General features: G+C 38.6%; 1 protein-coding gene across 1 annotated transcript in view; it reads left to right on the top strand.

Annotated features, from left to right (window-relative positions):
• Nucleotides 1-953: 953 nt before the first annotated feature.
• Nucleotides 954-18,425, top strand: part of LOC119652908 — a 79,225-nt gene continuing 61,753 nt past the window's right edge. The window contains exon 1 of the mRNA XM_038057284.1: nucleotides 954-1,621. The gene's annotated coding sequence lies outside the window, so the exon portion shown is untranslated. The remainder of the gene's footprint in view (nucleotides 1,622-18,425) is intronic.

The raw sequence follows: 18,425 nt of genomic DNA, 5'->3' as shown, positions 1-18,425 counted from the left end.
ACCTTCGGCAAGATTAAGACGGCAATAATGTTGATGTGGTACTAAATCCTATTATCCTATTATTGGAACATCATGCTTAACTGGCTGGGATTATATTCGGATCGGCAATGCCATCAGAAATGACGGGAAGAGTGTTGTTATTCGAACAAGTGGAAATTTGCTTTGATGACCTACAAAAGGTTGTGTGGCCTATCAGGGACCTAATTACATATCGACCTAATTACATACGAGTAGTCCATGGTGACACAAGAAGTCTGGGCCTAATATGTCATAAGCCGTAGTCAGTCTTCAAAAAAAAAAAAAAATATGATTCCAATCTAGCAAATAATGTCTCTAATCTCTACCTAAGAATATGATTCAAATTTAGAATTTCGACAACCGAAATGAACGGAAGGCAATTTTGCATGAACACAGCAAGAAACTATATATAAAGAAGAAACTGCAAAGTTTTACGAAGCCAATCTATGAGCAAAAAGTAATCATAAGTATTCGACTTCGCTTCTTGAAATCGGTTAGCGCTGGTTCTCTGACAAACGTTTTCACCAGATAATGAGGAATAAATGAAGTCGTTTTGATTTTCCACTACATGAAGCACGAATGCTCCTTCGCAGGAAAGAGCAATTTATGCATACCGGATTTTCTAGAGGAAGTCCTCATCGCAAGTGATTGACAAGTGCTTCAAATGAAAACAGACATTATGTAAACCATTTGAAAGGTCTAGCGAAATAGCTTGAAGCCTAAACAATTCGCAATTGACACAAGCGAGCCACTCGAAACGGTGACAAAAATTCACCGAATACTTGACTGATTTCACATAATTCCCGGACAGTGTACTAAGATAACGCTCTGCTGGTAGCGGCAAACCACCAGTCGAAAACGACTCAACTTCCACCTTTTTCACCTGAAGAAGAAAGCACACTCTTCAATTTTTCTTCACTTCGTTCGAATCCGCTCGAGCGTTCGGTTGTGATTTGTGAGCTGCGTACTGCAGTGCTATCTACCAAGTCCAAGCTTTTACAAATTTTCTTCGTCGTGCAGATCGAAAGAAACCTTGAAGAGATCGCCAACTGTTAGGAAACTCACATTGGAGGCCCATCTTCAAGTGGAAGTTGCAGAGAAGAAGGAAGAAGAAATGTGTTTTTTTAGTGACACAGTCGAGTGAAAAGCGAGAAGAAAACCTGCTTGCACGCAATTAATGCGAATAAGAAAATTCAACTGCAACAACAACAAAAATAAGACGAAATTGTGTGTAAACAAGTGGAGAAATTTAATTTAAAGTTAATTCGTGGCGTTAACAAATATCGAAGTGGAAAAATTCATACCCGGCCGTTTGGATTCGAATTAACGAATTTTAATAATATAGTCCGGATTCGCCAGTAGTAACCGAAAATGAAAATACGTTGATTAGAAACCAACAATTCGAGTTCAATTACTTATCCGGCCCAAATTAGGTATTATTCGGTGATAGTGTCAGATACAACCGCAGCATAAATAAAAATTAATTGCAAGAAGTGTCGCGCTAAGAATAAGAGGCGGTGTACGCACTTCCATAGTGTGATAGTACGTAAAGTGAAATTCGCCTGGTAATTGCAACAGAACAAGAAAGTTTTGGAATAAGGAGGTAATTAAGGTCAATTTGCATTTTGCTAACCAACGTGACAAGTTGTAAAACCATTGTAACAAATTAAGGTTACTCGCTTAAGTCTTTTGTTTTATGTAGGTGTACGATAATTTGGTAGTTGGGATAATTATAGAATTATTATAATAAGAATTTTCTCGACTAGGTAGGTATTTAGTCTCCTGTTTCTATTGGTTATCAGGCAGATTGAAAACAAAAGGTTTAGTGCTATTAAGAGGGTTTCCATTACGATACAGTTTTCTCCTCGTTAGTACATTCGAAGGTTATTAGAAAGCGAACTGTATTCAACTTTTGTTTTCCAACAATCCACGAAATTTCGAATGGATGACGTACTTTGTGTATCTTTCGAAATCGTATGATTCATTGAGCCCATTCAATTTACCATTGTGGGTGCGGACACTTTTCTAAAGAAAGTTGTTTACTCGGAGAGGACTCATCTTATTGTTGAAACCAATTTCGCATCTTATTTATCATGACTTTGGAATGCAAAAACTAGACGGATCCGAAAATATCATTGCATAATTGCTGTTTCTCTTCATACCAGGCTTTTAACCAGTAATACCTTGGGGTCATTGTATGCATCAAATGATTTCACTTCACTTGAATCCTATTATTGGATTAAATAGTGAACTGCTTCCAATCACATTTGCGGATACTGATGATTAACTGAGATTTTCATCGTTTAACCGTTTTGCATATTGTTTTTCCGCGGGCATTTTAAAGTGCTTTGAAGATCGCGATCAACTAAAAAAGAGCATTCATTATGCGGTATAAATTTATATATGCGACTGAAAATGTGTGATGTAATTTGAGATTTGCCCAGATCCATACACAAATAATAAAGAAGCTTTCATGCATCATTTTTAAGAAGCAATTATATGAACATACAATTCACCGGAAATACTTATTCAAGGCACATACAAAAGGATTTTGGTTTCGAATGCATAGACTCCCATATAATGAAGCGGCCATCATACTCCTTTGTGCTACCCAGTACAGACGGAATAACTTTTCTTTTCAGTATGAGTACCATCGGCAAAGAATAATCAATTTGAAAAGTTCTGAAAATATTGTCATAAAAAACAAATAATGCAAAATGAACAAAAGCAGTTAAGGCAAAATTTCAAGAATTATCATAGAAACCAAAGAATACATTCCTCGTACTTAGGATATATAGCAAATTATCCATGATCATATATTGTATAATGTGTCTTCAGAGAAAAAAAGCATGATTTTTTTATTTTCTGAGTTCCATAGAATATATTTCTTAATACGGTAAAAATCCAGGTGTTCAACCAACCACTTTTGTGGTAAGTTCTTTACAAATCAAGACTCTGTAAAATTTGCCGTTCGTTGTCCATTTGACGAACTCATGATGGCATAGCGATTGATATCTGATTCAATGTGCGTAGTGTAAAGTTCTGGAATTTCATTGAAAAACGTTAAGAAAGAACAACTTGTTTAAACAATAAAGATAAGAAATCGAAACGTTATTCAACTGATATATGATACCTAAAGGCTATTGTTGTTAACTGAGAAAGTCTAAAGATTAGCAAATAGTTATGTATTTTCCAAATACCAATTAATTAAAGGTGTGCTAGGATTGGTAATGCAATCCCCATATGAGTAAGAAGTGTAAGGTCCCATCTGTATGAATACATATAGCAGTCCTTGTTTATGTTATGACGGTTTCTATATAACTTTATTTTTATCTAACCTACCCATCATACTTCATTGATTGCAATGGTAATGAAATTGAATAATAATTTCAATTATAATGATATACAGAGTAGATGCGGTTAATACAAAAAAAGTACTTTGAATTGAAGACAAGAACTTGCTTTTAAGCTATTCTTTGTTTGTATTCCCCTGTATGAAATATGAAAGAGTGACTGCTGATGTTTAACGAGCCATGTATTTCTGAAATCCCCTCGGCGATATATAGAGAAAATGCAACAATCTTCCTGGTCTAGCTTTTCCCTATCCCCTAGTTTCTTGGCGAAGCATCTATATCCTACCAGACCCTGGAATACTCAATCAATAAAAGTAGCAGTTATGGTACCTTTTCATTCTCTGGTCTTGCATAATAGTAATGAGAGAATGTTTGTCAAAATCATCTCAATTTAAGGTTCTGACTAGAATAATTGCCCTGTGAGTTGGGACTTACAAATACACCCAAAGTCTTCCCTGTTTGTCGTAAAAGGCGACTAGAAGAGATAAAAATTCATCGGCTTAAGTTTTGCGCCTCGGATAAGGACTCACGCCTCACGCCAAAAGCCTTTAGCTATCAGAAACAGACAATGGTTGGCTCCTCGACAACGACATCGATTGCTCTCAGAGTGCTCGCTTACTATTACTCGAGCGACAAAAGCTCGACATTCTAGGCCCATGCAAGGTAAAATGGTTGGATTTGGGAGAGCACTTCTCTCCATCTTGCGGCAATGTACTTCTGTACTCTGGAAAGCCTAGTGGTAGCAAATATGCATTCGGTGTTCTCAATACCTGAGAGCCGGTTCTAAATGACTCCTCGCTGCATGATTGCGGTCCAAGTTAAGGAACATCACATTTGTGCATTGCTATGCGCCAACGGAAACTTCCGGTATAGTGGACATTGGAGTGGAGAAGGATACTTTCTTTGAGCAATTATACGCCGTTCAGGAGGTTTGTGGATTTCTACAGCCACCGCCTCGGCATTGGTGGCACATTGTTCGAGCACAGAGCCTGCCCTATGGTTTCAATTGACCGACACTGTGCGAGCAATCCGATTGACCACTTTGCGATCAGCATTATATTAAGGAGTTGCCACCTGGATGTGCGCAACAAGAGAGCTGCTGTCATCGGCCCCAATAGGAACCACCGCTTACGTTCACTTGCGATCCCTCAAATTCAACTTCGACCGCTTGTATAATCCTGCTGTCAGTCAGCAACGGGATAGCTATCTTGCTCATTGATGATGCGAACGCGCAGCATTGAGTCATCAACAACACTGATCTTTTCTCGGGTGCTACGCAGGTCGACGGCGACTTCCCGAATTGGTGTTATAAGATCTGGCTGATTGCGTAATCGTAGAACTAGATCGATAAACCAAAGGGATTGAAGAGTCTATTGACCGCTACAAGTGATGAGAGGCGTGATGGGCTCCCACTCCCATACAAAGCGAGCAGCTGAAAAGGTGGAAAAAACACCTCAGTACAGTTCTTAATTGTATCACATCCGGTCAGGTTTCTCCTTTTGTGGATAAAATGGCTAATCACCGTAACATGCGGATACCGACTGTTCCTCCAAGCAGCAGAAAAATTATTTCGGCCATTAATTCACTTAACCGGCGTAAAGTCGCTGGACTTGACGGTTTCCCAGCAGTTGTTTATCGCTGCTCTAAACTAACTAAAATAATCCTGGAACGCATTAAAGAACATCTCGAAAGCTTGATCCGCAGAGAACAGGCTGGTTTACATTCCGGAGTCCAGTAAAATTGCATCTTGTCACGGATATTATTTCTTCTGTTATCGACAACGTGTCAAAGTACGTGGAGGAGTTCAATGGACTATGACATTCTTCCTCAAACGTCCCGGCTGCGCTGATAATATCTCTTTGCTTTCCCACCGGGTCTAGGGTCTTGGTCAACAACAACAGAACCCAAGTTCTCCCTCTCTCGGGACATCGCGGCATCCACCTAATATGCATTAAAGAACAGAGCGTAAATCAATTTGTACATGTAGAAAGCGTGGTTTTTCGAAATGGTGACACCGAACTGGATGTCGCATAAACAGCGTTAGATCCGCTTTCGCTGCTTCATCTAGAAGAATCCTCGCCAAAATCAAGTCGAGACTGTTCTGTGCTTGTGTTCTTTCTGTGTTGCTATATGGGAGTAGCGCATTGGAGAGTGACTCACACTGTTAGTCGAAGATTCTAAGCCTTCGACAACACATATTTGCGTCTTATCATGATACTATTCCAAACAAAGAACTTGGTCGACGCGCAGGCCTGGCACTCGTACGCGATGTGATTGAAAGGCGGAAGTGACAGTGGATAGGTCATACATTGAGGAGACATGAGAATTGCATTGCATTGGAACCCATTATCCCAAAATTGCCAACGGGTGAGTCATCCCAAAGGCATTTGGTTCAGAACAGTAGTGAAGGAAGGCAGGCAGGATTAATTGCTTAAACCAAAAAAAATTTTTGAAGGGGCTTATTCAAGCGGCGAATTGTTTCAGGAATAGGTGGGCATACTCGACCGAGCTGATTTGCGAATTGAAGGTATAGAATAGTTTTCTTCTTTTGGACGGGTTCAGGATTGTAGACGGGAACTTCTCAATCCATGGCGGAAATTTTTTTTTTTGTTTTATTTAATGAACGTTACGCCTATTTTGATTTTTATAAAGATATTATCAGCTTGCTACCAAACGCAATAAACGCCACTTCATAGTAATAAAGTTCACGGTATTATGCTGGATCGTATACTTCGTTAGGGCCACATCCAAAGTGAGGATATTTGCGATCGAAAAAATTGTAAGTGAGATTTCGTAAACGATGTTGTACGTAATCCTCTTTGTTCAATAAAAAATCACGCAAAATACCATTAATACAGCGATGACTTAATGCTCTAGATGTTGACTTGAGAACCTTTTGACTCAACCGACAGACGACCGAAAGAAGTGGTGAACGGCGCAAAAACCAGTATCCGGTCTAAACCTACCTTAGTCTTACAAACTCCAGACAACCCGGTTTTGTGCCAAGATCTAAAGATCTATTCAGTTTGATACCCCTAAAAAGTGTCTGGGTCGTGACCTATATCATCGTTCCATCCAGGCACTTACTACCACGTCTCCTTTTTCTACCATAGATATTGCCCTCATAGATTTTCCGGGCAGGATTATACTCACCCATACGTATTAAGTGACCCGCCTATTACAACCTTTTCCAACAATTCCAACAATTCTTTGGCGGATTCTTCTCTCAAACGCGGCCAAGAGTTCGCTAAGAACCCAGGTCTCCCAAGTATACATGAGGACTGACAAGATCATTGCCTAGTACAGAAAGAGCTTTGACCCTACGGTGAGACGCTTCAAGCTGTAAGCTGAAATAGGGTCTGTTGGCTGCCAACAACCGTGCGGGGATTTCATCGTCGTAACTGTTATCGATTTTGACAGAAAGGAGAAATTATCAATGGTGGAGAAGTGAACTGTCATGAAATGGATGACAAGATCATTTGCGTTCTCAGTAGGGGAAATATTTTGGAGTAAGCTGTTTTTACTCTGTGAGGTGGTAGGCAGGGTGTAACACAATATTGATGACCCAATTATGAAGACGGTTCGTATACTAGATGAGTATCTTTTTGCGACTTGAGATATTGAAATCGTCGTTTTCAAGAGAGGAGTACCACAGAAATACTCTTAATATAAATGTGTTTCTTGGGGCTCAATTTCTCTTGACATTTCCGCAATCCAAATTAAACATACATGCTTATGGAAGTTTTTTATTTTTTAATAAGAATATTTAAAATTTATTATCGTATATGGCTTTATTAGCAACCCAAAATGGAACGACCTTTTTTATTGTATCAATGCTTGATTACAATCTCTGAATCAGAATTTTCGCTAATTAATGCAACGCAAATGTTTATTAATAATCCAGAATCTTAATCTGTATATCATGAGATGTTTAATGGCTGGATTTTATGAAATCAAACTGAAGAAATTCAGATTTTCTAATGCAGTTGATGCTTAACGGAGCGTTTACGCTCAAAGCTAGAATTGGCAAAATTATTTAAAGACTTCAACTAATATTTCAGCAGTTTACTACGAAGAAACTGAAAAGTTCATCGAATATTCCGGTCTAGATTATTTAACACACATTTCTTACTTTTGATTGCCAAAGCGTTACCTCAACAAAGTCTCACTATATAATTTTGCTCAAATTAGGATTTATGAAAGCAAAGCAGACCAGAATGATATGAAAAATTCAGTCTAGACGGAGCACTATTCCATCACGTGTTAATTTTGCAACCATGGTTAGAAGTATGGACATGAATGTACTTTTATAAACACATTCGTATGAAACAAATTAAAAAGTAAATTTGCAGAACGTAAAATGGAGGAAATGCCTCTAAAAATACTGCAGTATAAGCAAACGGTGAAATTATGGAAAATTTGCGATGATTGGTTATTGAATAGTCTTCAGGGTGTTATGTAAAGAACATACAAGTTAACGGATATGAGAGTTTTCAAAATGAACATGTATGTATATTTGCATTTGCTTTTCAATTGGGTTTTTGTCAGCCTGCAACTCTAACATTTACTTGGTTAACTGCATAGTAAAATCAATGAGCTGAAAGTTTCAAAGAAAAATAAATAGAAAATATTAAAGAAAATGGATGAACGGAACATTCATAGCCAGTCTTTCGTTCATATTTTCGAAAGTAAAAGGAAGAGTTGTAAGTTAATAAATCCTTAAATTTCCGACGCTGATTCTTAATCGCTGTTGCTGATTCTGCATTGTGCTGATCTGCCTATAAAAGTTTTATTTAAATTGTTCGACAAACGCAACCAACTTTTGAATGGTTGATTTAAGACGTTTGCGAAACAAAACTTTCTCGCGAAATGCACTTCAATCGATCATCTGTGCATTTAACGTTGGGGCGGGATAGGAAATTATACACCACACACTGCCAGGTGCGCTTAACTATATTGTTAAGAAATTTGATTTTTTTAGGCTTGTGGAACAGCATACCAAATAACTTCCAGCTAAATACAGTATTGGGGAATACTGAAAAAGCAACAATGTAGATCTCGTATTCAGGGCCTAGAAAGAAAATTCGAGTCAGGAGTGAAGATTATACGGATCCGGGGTGAAAGCTATGCAGGCCACCTTATTATCTCTTATTTCCATTGAAATTTTTATTTCATTCCCTCAAGAAAACTCCAAAGTCCCTACCTTTCCACCCCCTTGTCGTCAGCCCTGCTCATATGAAAAGTATGGTCAGTTAATTTTCGATGGGGCAGTGTTTCAGTTTCATTATCATGACACTTAATGCTGCGCAATAGATAAGCTCATATCAGCGAGAAAACACTAACGTCCACGAAAACTGAGATTCAAGATCAGGGCGACAAAATTGAGAGGCTGGCACTCTACCTCTTCAAAGATCGCGCTCTCGACCGAGGAAAGATGATGAAAACAACTGTTGACAACTCGTAGCGGCAAATTGCTGTTACAGTATCCTGACAAGAAACTACAATAACAATTATTACATCGATCGATCCAACTGTCTTACATCTCGACTAAAAGGGGAAACATAGTGATACGAAAAGTTGCTACGATACTAGCGAGTTGAGTTGCCCTGTACAGCGATTGTTTTTGTAGTTTGCTATGACGATATCCACCACAACAACAATTGACCATCCCGATTCATCAACATTTTATATCGCGCTTTTGCTTGCCTTGAAATAGAACCACAATTTGCGAAAAATTAAAATGGCACACCGCTAACATCGATGGTAATATTTGACCATTGCGATTTTTAAGTCACTAAATCGTCGGATGAATTCTGACCTACGGAGTTTGATATCTGTTGCGTCCATAGATGAGGCACTCACATAGAAAATGTTAAGCGGATCCATAATGAACACGTACTATCTTGGAGAATCCCTATTTTGAACTATGTCCAGCTAACTGAAACCCGCTATTGTAGGAAGCTTATTCCCAGGTTTTGATAGCAACATTAGCCAATGCTGCAAACAATTCAATTCCTGGTTTCATTCCCCTTCAGCTAAGACATCCCAGATTCCATTTCCCTCTACACCTCAATGAGCAGTCACGTGACCCGTCACGTATTCTTCTGGTTCGTCCCAATTTTCTCTTGATATTTTCTACCAAACAAATGCCTGAGGACACGAGAATCAGAAAACATTGTCAGAACTCGATTCAGTTCTCTCAATAACTCTTCCAATGCCCTGTGCCTCTCACTTTCGTTGCTCCCCATATATCTAAGCGAATTTGTCTATTGATTGCAGAGTAGTTCCACATCAATGTCTGAGGCCTAAAGTCGCACAAACCATAAACTGTGCGAGCTCGCTTCATCTTTGCCTCTACATGTTTGTTCCAAAGGAACCTCTTGTCTAGAACAACTCCCAGATATTTTACTTCTCCGCAAAGTGAAAGGGATCTACCCCTCATCCCCGGATGGTAAACACCATTCAGTTTTTTTCTTTTTGTAAAGAATACCATGGCAGTTTTATTTGGATTTAATGAAAGTCCGTGCCTGAGGCACCAACCGTCAATGAATCAACGACCCGAAATCCCAATAAGCAACATGTACAACCACGTCATCCCCATAAATTTGAACGTGTATTGTCAGATTTTGCTGTTCGCATAATATTGAACTGATCAGTATACTCCACAGAAGCAGCTATAGCATACGCCGTTGGGGGCAGCTCACCTTGTTAGGTGACGGTCAACACCCACTTCAGCACAGAGCAGCCTCTGCGTTAACATAGCATAGATCCACTAAATGAAAGTTTCAGTGACGCCATGCTCCTCCATCTTCGAAACCAAAGGGTGAAGAGCAGACTCACAGGAATTTCCACAATGGTAAGCGTGTTAGATTTCATTTACTCAGTACGACCTTAGGACCTTCTCACGAATGTGACGTTAAATCGTCCCTTCAATCATTTTAGCGGATACGATTTGAGGCTGATTTGCCTGAAGTTCTTTGGATTTGAATAGTCATTTCCCCCAAGCTTAAATATAAATATTACATTAACTTTCTGCTAAGAGGTAGGCGCATAGCCTAGAGTAAAACATCCTAGAAAAATATTTCTTCGAAGTAGCTTTATTAAGATAGCTGTATACCCTCCTTTAGCATCGCTAGATAGATGTCATAGGTGCTTTGAAGTGTTCAAAAGACAATATAGCTGCTCTCGCTTTTCCATGGGTAACGACCGCTCTTACAGTGTCCCAACCCTTCCTGCAACACTTTCGTTTTGACAAGTTTGTAGGAGCCGCCAATTTTCTCCCTTACACTTCGTTGAATTGTCCTCCCGGGTGGTATACTTGCAAGAGAATCAACACCAACTCGACTCTAGAGTTGACGAAAGTTCCAACCGATTTTCTAAGAGACTCCAACTTGGCCGACTCATCACTGCAAGAACAGGCATTGCTCCTTCCAGTTTCTCACAGTATGCTCTAAAGAAGTGTCACTTCGAACGTTTTACGAGCCTCTTATATTCACGCTGTGAATTTTGAAAGTTTAACCAGTCTTCATTCTTATTGCTTTACAAGCACGATTCAGAAGTCGTCTGGTTGATTGCCTGAGTCGTTGCAGAACTCCGGCCCACCGAGGAACCAGCTTGAAAGAAATTTTAGTCACACATAAACCCCTAAAACGATTTTACCTATATTTTACAAGTTGTCTACTTGTGGACAGGAAAGGGGTTATCTCTGAATTTACTCTAAATTAATTCTAAATGTCATTTCCCTTATCAAAAATGTCTTGACAATAGGTATTAAGCCGGCTCAAAAATTGATGCAACAAATCTTCTCATAATTTCTACTGGGACCCCCATTTCCGAATAAGACAGTTTGCAACACTTGGAATTCATTTACTTAACGGGAACCTTTTAGTAACCTGCACACTATCCAGTTGAAAGCCAAAAAAAATATATGTTAATTTAAAGTACATATACTTCGAATATAATCCTTGTGTACATTTTGTGTCAGGAGAATGTACTGGAGTTGCTTTTGAGTATACAAAAATTTTTATTGAAAATTGTAACTAACTTCTGCCTAAAGCTCCTTCCATCCACACCTGGGGGCACGCTGCCGTGTTGTATTCGTCCCTGCCAAAATATGTAGCAATCAATGGGAATATGACTACTACATTTTTATAAATTCAGCAAAAGTCTCAAATTTTTTAATAATCATTCCTATGATACCCACTGACACATTCGAAGCCACTCTAAATGTACTGCACACTCCCAGCTCAATAAGCCACCACTATGAAAGCCCAGCGCAGTATTGATCCACACACCGAGATATCTAATCATCGATATTAAAACGAGCCCCCCTTGCTTTCCCTGTAATTGGTAATAAGTAACACATTTGTATCTTCTTCCGTCAAATTTAGTTAGACCATTCGTAATCAAGATTTAACGGCTGGTTTTGCTTGAATATAATTTCACATCCTCGGGTCGTTTGGCAACTTCAGACACCGATAGATATTCTACAAAACCTATCAGTTTTGCCTTCTACGGCAGGCCATGACAAGACATACAAATACACGGAATCTCAAGGAACATCTGTTGCCATAATGTCCTTTTCCAGCCAGCAGCCTTTCCGAGAGGTGACTCTTACTTTAACGAACTAAGTAACCAGAGACCCTGTGCCATATTCACAACCATTGCTATCACATTGCTCGACGAAAACTATACTGTCGCTCCAACAGACCACCTCCTAGCACGATGACCGAATGGGGTTTGTGGTACCTTACCATCAAAAAGTGCCGGAAATTTTTAAATAAAGCAAAAATGACTTAATTTTCAGGCACATTTACTTTATTTTTTCAAAATAGCATCTTTCTGAAGTCATCAAAGCGACGGCCTCTAGTTCCCTCGTCTTTATTGTTGCGATTTCAGCACGTCACTAGCAGCCTCACTTACGCTGGCATGACGATTTTCGAGCACCACCTCTTTCACGTGTTCGCCCATGTTTGACGTGGTGGACGTCCGGAACAAGGTAAATTCTCTACCACTGTATGGCCACTTTTAAAGTCTTTATAGGAGTCAAATGCCCGATGGTTCCACAGAACAGACTCCCGGAAGGCTCAATGCACCAAATTTCAAACAAACTTTCTATTCAACAAAAATATCCTAAATGCGACAAAAGGTAAAAACTAGACTGATATAAACGGACGAATTGGCGCTAAAATATTGATATGTACTATATGTCAATTAAGGTAGTATCAATTTAAGAAAAACCGAAAATGACCGGTTCTGCAATGTGCGGTTCGTTTTAATTAAAATTCTCGGGCATTTTTTGATCAAATTCCCTTTTACAATACCTGCGTGAAACACTCCTTCCATCATGCATGATTCAATGTGCTCATAGGCCGCTCGGTTCTGGTTTTAGTAGTTAACTTAAGAGCTCTAAGCTTTGTTATCGCAGCAAATCTCCTGTTGTCACTTCTTGCTTAGCCCAAAGATCGAGAAAACTTCCTGCTGAACCATTTTGTTGGGTTAGAATTCTGAATACTTGAAAAGACGCCCATATTTTTCCTCCAGTTTCCGATGTTCCGAGTTCCCTCCTGGCCTTAAACAACGACTCCTTGCCCGTAGAGAAGAATATCTCAACATCGGAATTTACTTTTCCACCAGTAAGTCCTTTTCTTACTGTAATATACATAAACGCCATCTACACAGTGCATCGTTACATGCTTCAGTTACGCGCTGACATGACTGATCCACCTTTTCCGCCACTGTTCCGTTCGTGTCGTAACCTCTTTCTTAGACGTTTAGAAATGTCTCCTCTGCCAAGCCACAAGCTTCCCGAGTTTTTTGCTTCCAGACCGTGTTCGGTTATTGCTTCCACTCTTTCTAAAATCCAGGAAGATTATCTGGTTGTCATTCTGGGTGTAATTTTTACTATGCCGCTAGATCATCTTTTTCACCAAGCGGTGCCAGCAACTAATTGGTCGACGAATTCTAACATTTAATACCAAACATTCTAACATATCATATGTACCATGGTTATACCAGGCGGGATAAAACTGCCTCACAGAGGTTGAGATTGTATCAACCTTATTTAAAAGTGTTGTTCAGCTTTTTCTCATATATCCAACGTCACGTGCTACATTGCCTTTCTATTTTTCTACCTTCAAAAATAATCATTGTCTTCGATGGTGACCTTCCAAGCTAAGAACTCTTCCCAAAGGAATGTGACGAGAATCTCATGTCCGCTACACTATGATCTGTTGCTATAGTCAAGTTTCCCTATACGGCACGTTGCTGGATATCGAAGGGTGGGAATTCTCACTCGCTAAACTCACTGTATGTACTGAATTTCCGTAGCTCAACACCGTAAAAAAATGATAATATTCTGCTCACAAATTGCTCCTAAATTGACGACAAAAATTTTCTCATTTATTTTCCGTCTTTTCCCCGCGGTGTCACCGCAAAAAAATTCTCAGACACTTCATAGCTAAACTGCTTTTTCACAAACCAAAACACTAATTCCAATAATTTATTTGGAAAATCATCACCTCAACACCTGCTGGTAAACGGTGGATTCCGATTGCCTACCCTTTTAACAAAACCTTAATTACCCATGATTGAACCATCAACACAATTCGTTTCAGTTTTTCCATACAAATTTTCACCTATAATGCTCCACAAAATAATGATGAATGATGATTGCAACAATCAAATGAATGATCATTCTCAATAATAAAACCACCTCGTTTGTACTTTTCACCATGATATACTAATCAATTGCCAAATGATGTAACAAATTACCTCTAATTGGAGTCTTACCGGCTAAACCAAGAATTTATATTGTTTCTAGTTGAAATTAAATAAACTGAAATTGGTACCGCGAAATTTGGCCCAAATACCAATCGCGGTAAATGATCGCATACTAACAAGCCAAGCAGGTAGAAGCACACTCCATTTGGATTGGATTTGCATTACATCTTTTACCGTGTTTTACTGTATAGACTTCGCGCATGCAGATTGCTCTTCTTACCTAGTCTAAGCCTTCGTCGCCTTGTGAGCATATCAAATATTGGAAAACGAGTTCGCTTTTCCGGTATGAATACGTCTTCTCTTCGCCTATTCATCTATCAGTGGAGGCTGAAGAAATTAGCATTGATGAGAGAAACAATCTTTGTTCGAAGTCTGATTTTGGAGTTAGCTTAATTGTTTTCACATTATACTCGCGGTGTATGCATGCAAATGAAATAATTATAGTGGCGCCTGGGAATTTATAACACATACTTTTATCCGTAACGACCATTATGGTTTCAGACTTGGAATCTCCACTTTCTCTTTTTCAGAATATGTTCCTAATTAGTGAATCTATTTCTTTCAACCAAAGATACAGCTATAACCTGACTAGTTTGATGACTTGTTGTTATTACCATCCTCATTAATTTAATTGAATGATCTGATTTGATTATTATTATATGAACGACTTGATGGGGTAGCTACACTGACTCAAGTTATATTGGAAACCTGTTCAGTGGTTCTCTGGTCTACTTAATTAATCCAATAGTAAAAGACAGAACTGTTTATTAGAAGACGACTTGAACCTTTTCATATTATGAGAGGGAAATCGAAATAATAAATCATCTATGAGCAAAACTCAGAAAACTAATTAAAGGTGATGCAAATGCAAACATTAGTTCGCATAGAACTAGAAAAACTACTGACAAAGAAGTCCCAACCAAGTAAAAAACTTAAATTATTTAATTAAAAGTTGTAAGTAAAAAAGCACAGCTACTGTCTAAGCTGCTCGCTGTGCCAACAGAGATGGTTCGTTTTTGAAGATCACTTGCAATTCGAACACCCGATTCAACGAAATGATCAATATCTTCGACAACGTCCCATGTTCACTATACATTTCCAATATTTCGTTGATCCGGTCATTCATTGATGAATTGCCTAGAAATAACCCCTCCTCCCACAAGATAATTGTTATGTATCATATATGATTCCCACCTAATATGTCAGAAAAAATATCTTCAAATTCGATGTGCTATGTCAGGTCCATTCATCAAAAGCTCAGAGTCATGATCCACAAATTAGTGCAGAATCATCAAAAATATGTACAACTTGACATTGTTATTGTAAGAGATATAGTACAATTTTAAGGATCATAGATTATTCAATATAATGGCTAGATAATTTTTTTCCTTTTTACGTCTGAAAGGAGCATCCAATCTCGTTAAAGTGTTAAAACTAAAACGGTTGAACTGTTTTACATGATCACAGATAATGTCTGTATCATTCAAAATTTCTTTCTTTATATCTTAGTGTGCCATTATGATCGTGAAATGAAGTAATCTAAGACTCTTGGAGGCCTAGATCCAAACTCGATTGCGACTGTCACTTCACAATAAATAATTTAACATCTTCTGGTATGTACATGATTGAACGGGTCTTGAAAAATGTGATGGCTAAATTGAAATGCGGTGGTCAGAAAGAGAACCCTAAGCGGTTGGAGATGGTGGACCAAAAGAGGAGAGCTATCCCAAGAACCTAAAAAGATGGCCAAATTGACCTTAAATGTCCGCTTGCAAACACTGAAGCTCCGTTGACACGTGCTTGCACGCCTCTGTACTAGCCAGACTCAGGAAGGTGGGGGACGCTCCTTTGAACAATATGATCAGGCATGTATCATTAAACCAAAATTCACGTGTCCTTTCCGGTTCAGAAACCAAGGAATGGCTAGAGCATGCACCCAACAACATGATGATCACTCCGCTATGTTGGAAAATTGCGTTGCGAAAACATCAACAACGTTTCAAAATTAGGTTCAAACAAAGAAGGTGAATGTACATTTTCCCAGTTCAATATTGGCTTGCACTATTTGAAAATTAAAATAATATTTAGAACTGTTCAAATGTAAATAAATTGTTGGAATTAGGGGAAAACGACGAGTTGTTAGGTTGCCTGTAAAATAAATAAAATTACTAATTTTAAAAGTCTTACGTTGAAGTTCAAATTTGATGAATGGATGGGAATTGGTATATAGAAAGGGGAAAATTAGAAAAGCTAAGGGGTGTTAGGATGGGGAAAACCAATTAATGATAATAATTGTTGGCGCAGTAATCCATATTGGATCAAAATCTTCAAGCGTGTTCACACTTCATGCAAGATCGTAACGAAACACTATAGTATACTGTAGGTAATGACCACATTGCTTCCTACGGTGTATTGTGGTGTACCGTTACGGTCTTGAATGAAGTGATCTAACACACTTCAAGGCCCTGATCCAATATGGATTGTTGCGCCAACGATTATTATTATTTATTAATCATTATTATTACTACTGGCTAAAGCGGTTCAAGAGCGCTCGCAGGGTATTGACAAATCATTTTAATAAGATGATTGGCGATCCGAATTTACTTCCACTATTTTGGTGGTTACTACAAGTATTGCGCTTATGCAATATCAACCCGAATATAGTTCGTTTCCTAACAACAAAAAAGAAGAATTGGAACACGAAACTATCCGTATTCTCACAAACATCAATGGGAGGCACCCGTCTTGAATGTGACAATTAGAGGGGCTTCTGCGAACTCCCTGCCATCCTTGAAATTTATAGCTAAACAAATCCTGGAAAGTATCAAGAATCAGCTCGATGACTTGATCGACAGAGAACAGACTGATTTTTGATCTGGATCATCCCGCATTGACCACATCAACACTTTAAAGGCAATATTGGAACCTGGGCAAACACGCAGAATACCTAAAAAATTACATTATCGTCTTCCCGAAAGTACTGTATTTTTCATTCAATGCATTTGCCGATAGTCGTTTCATCGAATTTCATCAGCTCCTAGTATACAGTTCTCCTATTACACCTTTAAAAATAGCAAAGCAATATTCCTTTATGTTGGCACTCAGACTATCATATTGAAGGTTAATCTAGATCTACCCTCGTTTTTTTTCTTAAATTAAATGTAAGAAAGGTCTTTTTGTTTAACGGGCGGAATTTCAGAAAGGGATTTCATCTTTGAATATCTCTTTCCGTTTATTCGTACGAAATCCATTTTATTTACTTTCGGTTCTTTTCAGACAAGCTCACATCCACGAATTATGGCATATCTGAAGCGCCAGGTTCCGATCTTTTTATCAAAAAATTTAAGATGCATTCTTTTGAACTAGTTTTTTGTTCAAATTTTAAAATAAAAGATTAATTTTTTAATGAACAATAAACAGAGTTTTGTTTATTTTCCTTCCTTAATATTTCAGACGTCAGGTTCTGGCGTCCCTAATAGGCTTTTTTTAAGCTTTCGTGTAAAATAAAACCTTTTAAAATCGATTAGATGGTTCATTTTCGGAATTTCTCCTTGAGCTTTCAAATCTTGCGCCGGTGAAACCTTCGCACGTAGGGCGATTCATCTAAACCAAACATATTGAAGTACTTCCTGTACCCAACGTATCTGCTTAAGAATAATTCGTCGCGCCGTGGTTTCGTGTAGTTCACATACTAATGTTCAGGATAAGCACTCTGTTAACCATTCTTCGTATGATCACATTCTTTTTGCCATGCAGTCAATAACCTCATTCGTTCAGTTTGTTGCTTGAGCTAGCTTCCCTCTCTCATACAAGTGACTTAAGTCATCGATTAAAAAATAAAATAATGAGATCATACCTGCAATTACGCATGTCTATTTAGTTTTGCCTTCAGTACGCTTCAAATCAAGACTTGATCGTCCAAATAGTCTCGCTCCAATAGAGCTCTACTTAGTTAGGTTCATTGGATGCTATGACCACCCCGACCTTATCTGCGTATGCGACGATGACGGCTTGCTTAGATACTGAGAGCCGTAGGACGCCATTGTAACTTATGTTCCATTGCAGGGGATCCAGGAATGACCTCTAGAGAACACCTGCTGTTATATTGTACGTCTTCGATCCTTCGTCCGAATAGTACAGTAGCTTTCGCTGACGGAAGTAATCGAAGATTATACGCAGTATATAGTCCGGCATTTTTATCGTGATGACCACTTCCATGATATTGTTCATCTCCCAGATTTTATCGCATTCTTGATATCTAGGGTCACCAGT

Source organism: Hermetia illucens, chromosome 3, assembly GCF_905115235.1.
Source record: "Hermetia illucens chromosome 3, iHerIll2.2.curated.20191125, whole genome shotgun sequence".
Classification (NCBI taxonomy): domain Eukaryota; kingdom Metazoa; phylum Arthropoda; class Insecta; order Diptera; family Stratiomyidae; genus Hermetia; species Hermetia illucens.
This window is presented reverse-complemented; position numbering and strand designations above follow the sequence as displayed.